Source organism: Protopterus annectens, chromosome 3.part0 (genome assembly GCF_019279795.1).
Source record: "Protopterus annectens isolate FY-2018-M chromosome 3.part0, PAN1.0, whole genome shotgun sequence".
In the NCBI taxonomy this organism is placed as follows: domain Eukaryota; kingdom Metazoa; phylum Chordata; order Ceratodontiformes; family Protopteridae; genus Protopterus; species Protopterus annectens.
The window spans coordinates 1431773515-1431783514 of record NC_056731.1 but is presented as its reverse complement, the minus strand read 5'-3'; positions in this window follow the sequence as shown (position 1 = coordinate 1431783514).

Genomic DNA, 10000 nt, shown 5'->3' with positions numbered 1-10000 from the left:
TCCTGCCTTTCCTGTAACTAGTCTAGTCCAGATACAGCTTTTCTGTAACCAGGACTGTTTGTAAGCTTCTGAGCCCACAAAGCCTTTCTGTGTTGGAGGGAAGCCTTCTAGCTTATCAATGGGAGTGGTAAGCACTAGGTAGCCTATCTATCACAAGAGTGGTTTCTGATCCAGAAATTGTAGTTTATTGGCCATTTTGACAGTGTTTCCATCTCTTTCAACTTTCTAGTTTAAAAACCTGTGTTTGCACTTGTTTCCCACCTTTCTTGTAACTAGTCTAGTCCAGATACAGATTTGCTGTATGAAGGACTGTTTGTAAGCTTCTGAGCCCCCCAAGCCTTTCTGTGTTAGAGGGAAGCCTTCTAGCTTATCAGTGGGAGTGATAAGCACTAAGTAGCCTATCTACTACAAGAATAGTTTATGGCCCAGAAATTATAGTTTAATGGCTGTTTGGGCAGTTTTTCCATCTCTTTCAACCTTCTGGTTTAAAAGCCCATGTTTGCACTTGTTTCTTGCTTTTCCTGTAACTAGTCTAATCCAGATACATATTTGCTGTATCCAGGACTGCTTGTAAGCTTCTGAGCACCCCAAGCCTTTCTGTGTTGGAAGGAAGTCTTCTACCTTATCAGTGGCAGTGGTGTGCACTAGGTAGCCTATCTACCACAAGAGTGGTTTCTGGCCCAGAAATTGTAGTTTATTGGCCATTTGGGCAGTTTTTCCATCTCTTTAACCTTTCTGGTTTAAAAGCCCGCATTTGCGTTTGTTTCCCAACTTTCCTGCAACTAGTCTAGTCCAGATACAGATTTGCTATATCCAGGACTGTTTTAAGCTTCTGAGCCACCCAAGCCTTTCTGTGTTGGAGGGAAGCATTCTAGCTTATCAGTGGGAGTGATAAGCACCAGGTAGCCTATCTACCACAAGATCCAGGTACAGATTCTTAGTTTTAGTACTTGAATTTGCTTATTCATGCTCAGCACTTGTTCAGAACTTGTTATTAGCACTAAATAAGCTACACGTTACTACAGCACTCAACCTTCCTCTTTACCTAGAGGAAAACAGATTTTGTACTTACTTTCCTCACTTGCTTAGAGAAAAACAGCTCTTATACTCACTTTCCTCATTTGTCTAGAAGAAAGTAGTTTTTTATTCAGGCATGTCCAAGGGTCAGCTCCCAGTGTTCCCTCCTGTCTAGCTGATGAATCTGGGCAACTTGCAATTGCCTCATATACATAGACAAGCCTCTCCTCCCACAACCAAACACCACAACCTGTGAGAGATGCACGTATCTAGCCAAACTGGAGATAAAGCTCTCTCCAACCAAGACTGAACTTGACAGTCAAGAAGAGAAGGTAAAGACTTGCACCACACCACACTCATCACATAGTCCCACTAAACCTATACCACCAAAATCCACGCATACAAACACAAAAACATTTGCAGAGGCTCTCAATAATAATCTGTTCAAGCAACAGAGACCTCTAAAGCAGAAACAAAAGCAACCTCCACCCCCACAACAAAACCCAAACGACACATAGTGCACAGACTCAGTGTGCCAATCAACCACAGCCCATAAGGCAAAACAATGTACCCAACACACTAGTCATAGGTGACTCTATAGTCAGGCACACTGATGTCCCACTCACCAGGCTAAACAAGGAGAAGGTTACTGTCAGCTGCCTGTCAGGTGCCAGGATCCGCCACATAACCCATGCACTCAGGTCACTCCACAACAAGTACAAATATGACTCTGTCATTGTTCACATTGGTGTGAATGAACTGAGATGTACCTCCTAGAGTACATGAAAACAGACATGGAAGAGCTTTCTGATCTGGTAGCCCAGGCAGGTATGGCCCTAGCCCTGAGTAGCATCTTGCCATTGTCCAGAATGATATCGCAGTACAAGGACAAAATGACTGACTGCAACAATTGGCTAAGCTTCTGGTGTCATTCTAAGGGGAGTCAGTATCTGTCTGTCTGGGACAACATGGTCGACAGACCACGATGCTTTGCCAGAGATGGCCTTCACCTATCACCTCTGGGATTCCAGATACTGGATAAGGCTCTTGCTGCCCCTATAGTGCCTGTTTTAGGCAAGGTTCAAATGACAAATTCACCACAGTAACAGAAACAGGCAAGCAAAAACTGAGGGTAATGCCACTCAGTGCTAAAAGTCTACATCTCAACATGCACTCCCTTGAGGCACTCCTTAAAATGGAGAGCATCAATATCTGTGCAGTGACTGCAACCTGGTTCAAGGCGACAGAGAGCATCCCTACATTACTAGGCTATAACTCATACCACCTTTTTTGGCCATCTAACCTGAACTGGAACACCAAAGGTGGAGATGTGTCCATATTATTTAAGGATATCCACACCTCCAGGCTAGTTGCTCAGCATAATGCATCCAAGGTTACCAAGTGCAACTAACTCTGGGCAAAACTGCAATCCAAATTGTAGCTTGCTACAGATCCCCCACCATGCCCCAGGATTCCCACTCCTCTTTTCTTGATATACTGGAAAATATTACGATTCAACCAAACACCCTCATAATGGGTGATTTCAACTACCTCACCATTAACTGGGAAAACTACTCATATACCAACTCCTTTGCTCAACGCTTTCTGGAATTCATAAATCCCAATGGTCTGGATCAACTTATCCACACCCCCACCAGGGGCACCAATATCCTAGACCTAGTCATTCTGAACATGAGTGACCGGTGTTCCACACCTGAAGTCAACTCCTCGTTGGTCAGATCTGAACATAAGCTAATCACCCTAGATATCCACATCCCACCCCCACCCCTCATTAAGGAAATCAAGGTAAAAAGTTTCTCCAAAGCCAACTTCATGCTTCTTAAGACAGAAGTGGCGAATTCATAACACCCATGCAGATGGACAATACAGTTATGACTGCTGAATCCTACACAGATGCACTCTATAAGCACTCACATGAGTGCATGGATCATGCTATCCCAAACAGAACCAAGGCGCTATCCTCCAAAAAAAGGAAGCTAATCTGGTGGTCCCCTGCCATAAACAAACTCTACAACAATTGAAGAAACTGTTGCAAAAGAGTAAAATCCCATGAGTGGAGGAGATCCCTGGTCAGCCTCAGTAAGAAGCTGAGATCCCTTATAAGATCCTCCAAAGCTATCTATGAAAACAAAATTGCCACAGATTCTAGGGACAACCACAAAGCATTCTATAGCTATGTCAAGAATCTCAATGGCAACACCCAGATCTGCTCTGAGTTACAGCACAACAACATGAAAATTACAGAACCAACTGATATTGCCAACGTCCTGGCAGATAGGTTCAGTGCTAACTTTACCCCCCCCCCCATCCCCTAAAGGGCCCATATCTATACAGGAAGAATGCAGAGTCCCTGTAATCACAACTATCCAGGCAAAAGCTGCACTCTCTGAAGCCAAAAACACAGCATCCATGGGACCAGACAACATCACAGGCTGTGTTTTACATGAACTTCAGAATGAACTGGATCCCCATGGTTCTGTTCTAAGCACCATGTTCAATCTAGTCTCACATCAGGCTTTGCGCCCACTGAATGATGCACAGCAACAGTTATCCCACTCCACAAAGGGGGAGCCACCACTGATCCCAGTAACTATCGACCTTTTAGTCTGATGAGCCTGGTCTGTATGGCCATGGAATGTATCATCATGGAACTCATAAACAAAGACATTGGTAACCTCCAAACCCTGGACCCCACCCATTTCGGGTTTTTGAAAGGCAGCTCATGCCTCCTGAACCTGATCGACTTCTTTGAGGCAGTCACCAAAGCTGTAGATGAGGGAAGGTGGTTCACACAGCCTATCTTGATCTCGCCAAGGCTTTCAACACCATCCCCCATTCTGGAATTATACCTAAACTCACTAAACTAGGTATAAATCCCTACATCACAAGATGGGTTGCCAATTGTCTCACTGACAGAACCCACACTGTAAAAGTTGCAGAATCCAAATCTGACTTCAAACCAGTGACAAGTGGAGTACCACAGGGTTCAGTCCTGAGACCTTTCCTGTTTGGTATCTACTTCTCTGAAGTACAGGCTAACACAAAAGGCCTTTGGCTAATGAATTTCACAGATGACTGCAAACTAGGAGCCATAGTTGAGTCCCCAAATGATGTGGACATCCTACAGAAGGGCCTCACTGAGACAGATGCCTGGTGTCAGAGCCATGGCCTCAAGCTCAATGTCAAAAAGTGCATTGTCATCCCCTTTGGTAAAAACTCTCTACCCATGAACTACCACATAGGCAGCAGTCTACTTAATGCTGAATGTGTAATAAGAGACCTGGGAACTCAGGTGGACAGTAGTCTCTCCTTTGATAATCACATCACCACAGTAGTCAGGAAAACCTTCTACATGGCACACCTCATCACAAAAGGGTTCTCATCTAGGAAAAAAGAGGTTATTGTTCCCCTCTATTTGACACTCATTAGACCCATTATCGAGTACAATGCCCCTTTTGGAATGCACCTCACAAGACATCTGCAGCAGCTGGAAAGGCCACAGAAGTACGTCACAAAGTGGATTACTGGCCTCAAACAGATGCCCTACACTGACCATCTCAAAAAACTCCAGCTTTACTCCACGCCTACTCCAAGGTGATCTCTGCCTAACATAAAACTATGTGAAACCCAAAGCTGTTGGACATGCTACACCAAAAGAAATCCCAATCCCTCCGAGCGACATGCTCTACGGATCTAAACCTTGTCACCACAATAAACAGGACATGCTGGAGGGATAGATTCCTTTCCCAGAGACTTCCCATACTCTGGAACAAGCTACCCATCTATGTCAAGCAAAGTTCCTCATTAGCACTCTTCAAGAAAAATCTTGATAAGTGGATGGGAAATAGAAAATACACCCCAGGGATCACTTCTGTGGCTCTGCTCGACAGTGGCACAGGAAAATAACTTTCTTGGGTGACGTAAGCCAGGGAACCTTGTTGGCTAGGCTTACTTAGGCCCTTGGGTCAATAGCCTAGTACCTCCCTATGAACCTACCTATAATATATAAAGGCTCTCTAGGGAAAAAAAATCACAAACAAAAAGTCAAAAGAGCTGCATTATATAATACATAACTAAACCACTGACTTTGCTTAACCCTCAGCAGTTCAACCAACTGACATAATATATAAAGCCTATCATGTGGAAAAAAATAAAAAGATATACAGATAGACAGATATTGATATAATGTTTATGTGTGTGTGTATATATATATATATATATATATATATATATATATGTATATATATATGTATATATATATATATATATATATATATATATATATATATATATATATATATATATATATATATATATATATATATATATATATATATATATATATATATATATATAATTACTTTCAAGTCAGCAGTACACACACAGGGGTTAGAAGCATTTACCGCATTGCAGTGAGCAAATTTGCATGATGAGCACTCTCGGGCAAGAATAGAGCTATTCAGATGCACGCAGGTAGCAAAATTGAGCTAGGCAATGAAATATTGTGGCCGACATACTATGCAAAACATTATTAAAATAAGGGTTAATTGCAAATGCAAGTGAAGGTAACAGTATGGCAGCATTAGTCAAAAATGTATAAAATATACATTTTGCATAAAGAGATGTGAGCACCAGAGTTGTTGAGTGGAGTAGGATTCTGTAGCTATGGGAGAGAGAGATCATGAAAATATGTAAGATGTAACCATTGCATTAGTAGATATGAATATACAAGTCTGTTTTCAAAGCTGATAGCCTCACAGGTGCATGCTATCACCTATGTCACCATTGAGTCATCCACCTGTGGCTGACATCCCATTCCCTTCACAGCACAAAAATAGGTGACTGTGACCATGTGGACAAAGGCACCACGCAGGAGCTGGTAGAGATCTGTCACCTTCATATGCAGACATGTGGGATGCATGAACTATCTAACCCTGTGGATACCATAGTATATGTGACTTTGAGAATTATGGCTACATAGACTTTCCATTGACCTGTGGGTGAGATGCTGAATATATCCCAGGCATATACATGAAGTATACTCTATGAATGCCTCAATATCAGTTTAAACCACTTGGCTTGGGATTAAAGTCTACTATTCAGGAGGAGGACAATCTAGAAATGGTGAAGGAATTATGATGTGGGACAGGCTTGAAAAGACAGAGAGGGATATCATCAGAATTAATGATGGACTCATGACAATCAGATTCCAGTGTAAGTATAGGGCAGTATTGATAATCCTAGCCTATTCCCCATAGCATGATTGTGATAGCGATGAAAAGAGTGCATTTAGGTAGCAGGTGCTGGTCTTACTATGTAAACAGGACAACATGAATCAGTGTCGATAATGGACGACCTAAATGCATATATCATATGGCAGAGCAAGATATGAGGAGTGCATGGATCTACATGGGTGGACAACAGGAATAAAGAAGATGAGGCCATTCTAGATTTCTTCCTGGCAAATGGTTTGATGGTAGCCAACACATGGTTCAGCAAGTGAGAGACAGTCATAAGATCACATACAGGAGTGGCCAACATGCAACTCAGGTTAATTTTCTCCTAGTAATGAAAGGGTACATGGATAGAACCAGTGAATCCCAGTGAAACAGTCAGTCCATATCAAAGACCAGTGTTTGCCACAATCAGCTGCAGGCAGTGGTCAGAAAAGGCTCCGTAGTCAATAGAAACTAGGCTGAAGACCTGGAAGTTAACCAGAGCAAAAGCACAAGCGCTCAAGGAAATACTTAGGACTCTCAAAAAAGAGAGGAGATAGGTGGAGTTGAAGATGAATGGCAGTGCCTCTAAACAGCATGTGTGAAGACTACACAACAGATATGAGGTCAAACCAGGTATGGAAATAAGGTACATAAGGAAAATGGATGATGGAATGCAGAAATCCAAAATGTCATCAAAAGAAAGAGTGCAGGAAAAAGTGGGAGATAAAAAAGAGTGACCAGGCTAAGACCAGTCTAAGAAGGAATACTGGTTGACCAACAAAGAGACTAAGAGAGCAGTTGCAGTAGCAAAAAACAAGGCAACAGAGGCACTCTACCAGCTTCTGGAAAGTGACTCAGTAGATGGCACAAAAAAAGAAACTCTATCAGGTCGCAAGTCAAAGAAAGAAAGAAAGATGAATACAGTAATCAGACACCCGTCATAAGGGATGTAAGCAAGAAACTGTTCACCAGGCTGCAGGAATTCAAAGGTAGATGGAAGGAATATTTCCAGCAGCTTCTGAATGAAGATAACTCAACAGAAGCTGTATTGCCCCAGATGCAGTCTACAAGGAAATAAGTGGAGGAGCCCAATCTAGAAGACGTAGGAAAAGCAATAAGGAAAGTGAAGTCAGGGAAAGCAGCTGGCTCAGATGAGATCACTGCAGATATGATCAAGCTGTGGAGTGAGTCAGGAGAGAAATGGCTCCTAAGGGTACTCTTAGCAGTATGGAGAGAGGTGTATCCCAGATGACTGGACAATAGGCATACTAATGCCAGTGTACAAAAAGAAATTGTACATTCTCTACAGTATTCCCTATAGAGTGGGCAGTACAGAGGTCTCAAACTCCTTTCACACTGCATGAAAGTTATGAAGAGTAAGAAAAAGCAAGATAGAAAATGAGAAGTTTGAATTCAGATCAGGATGTAGCACAACTGACTATTTGCAGTGAGACTGTTGAGAAAACTTTAGAGATGAGGAAAGTATCCAATGGGCATTTCTAGACTAGGCGAAAGTATATGGCATGGCCCCATGAAAGCTGACTAGGGCAGTCTTGTAATGGTTCAAAGTGCCAGTAACATAGGCAGAACTAGTACAGGCTATGTAGAAGAACGCAATGACATAAGTACGATCAGTGTCAAAGAGCGGTTTATAGTGGGTGCATCAGGGTTCAGTTCTCAGCCCGCTGCTGTTCATACTCGTGATGGTCTACATTAGTAAACAGGTTGGAGGGGAGAGATCAACAAAGCTGCTGTATGCAGATGAGTGGTATTATAGGCAGACTCTGAACAAAAACTTCAGTAAAGGGTAGGGGAATGGAATGAAAAACTGAAGGCATGCAGGATGAAACTAAGTACAGATAAGACAGTTGTAATGACAGCAAATGGGGGCAATCCAAAGAAAATAATAATTAAGATAGAATTGAAAATAGTAAAACAAGTGAACAGCTTCAAGTACTTTGGATGGTTAGTTGAGGAGAAGGGAAGTCTGAATGCAGAGGTCAAAACCAGAATTAGAGGGGCTGCATATGACAGAAAAATACCCCAAAGAAGCTGAAAAGTAAGGTGTACAGAGCATTGCTGCAACCTCTACTGCTGTATGGTACAAAAACCTGGGTAGTGAAGACAGAACAGTTCAGGAAGCTAGAAGTGATCGAGATGAAGTGCTTGAGATTGGGTAGGATGCATACTGTGAGACAGACAAAAAAATAAGGACATCAGAGCAGAAGCCCAAGTCAGACATAACAGATTACAGTGGTTCAAGCACATGTGCAGGAATGCAGAAAACAATCTGTTGAGTAAGATTTGGGACAGGTAGTAAGAAGGCAAGTGGAAATAGGGCATCCAGAAAAGAGACAGATGGATTGTGTGAGAGAAGATCTGCAACTTTCAAGCATAACTGTTGAAAAATGTAGGTGAGTGGCATTGAATCAAGAGAGATAGCAACAGTTGACATGATACTCCAACTCCATGTAGAAAATGGGAAAAAAGGGGTTGATGGTGATGATGATGATGCTACAGCACATGGAGAAGCATATGTAGTTCTCATAGATTACACAGGAGAGAAGCAGTAACATGATGACCTTTTATAACGTTGCCTGTTTCACTGAGGTACTGATAGACATCAATTGCACCTACATTGCAATAAATGTTCCATCTACATAGCATGGACAATGAAATAGCAACCATAAGTGTTCTACTAAATCAACTGCCAGGTGGTCTGTAATGCACAGGATATAATATGCAATGTGATAGCAGGCCGAGTGCCAATAACTCCCACAACTGGCACACATGTGACTCATATCAGTGATTTGTATTGGGTGGTTTGCCACAGCGCAGTCTTATTGGTAATGCCAGAAATGCCCTAAGACCATGGCTAGTGACACCAATAAGAAACCCACACACCATAGTACATACAACACCATTAAAGGCAGCCAAAGGTAGTTAATATTGCGAAACAACACACAAGAGCTAGGCACTCTGATAAAATAAAAATGCTTAATCCTTTGGTTTATAAGCACATGGTTGGAATTTTTTAACTTTTTAATGGTACTGGATTTATAGCTAAATATGTTTTTTCTTTTGTGAATAAGGTGTAATTTATGCCATTAAGTGTTCCTGCAACATTTACTGTATTTGTGGAACAAAGAGATCTTTTAAAGTTAGGTTGCAGGAGCACATTAGAGACATAAAAAAAGATGCAGAGTCCTATTGCAGCACATTTTATTAATGTACATCATGGGCTATGTAAAAGGTTTAATACCACAGTATTAGAAATGTTTTTATGGATGATATGGGAGTAAAATTTATGAAGTTTCCTATTGTATAAGGTATCTGTTTATATTTTGACATTTGGTACTTTATGATTTGAAGGCTTGGATGTAGAATGTAATTATAAATGCTTTACAGGTACTTAATTTATTAATTGTATGATTAAAAATTACTTTGATTGGTGTTCTGTGCCTGCTTAAAGCCTGCATATTTAGTTTGTTTTTTTATGGTGCTCCTCTGAAGGCTTATGCCAAGGAGCTAGACGATTAATAAATATTTTTTTATCTGATCACATGTTCCTTTTTGTTATCAGTGCATGCAACACCACCCTCCCACAGATCCAAATTACTCTTAAATATATATTTGCATTACTGAAGGTCCACTTCCAATGTCAAGATAATGCCAGTGGTGTCCTGCAGTATGACTGCAATCTGTGCACTATTGAACATCATTCTACCATGTAAACAGATGCA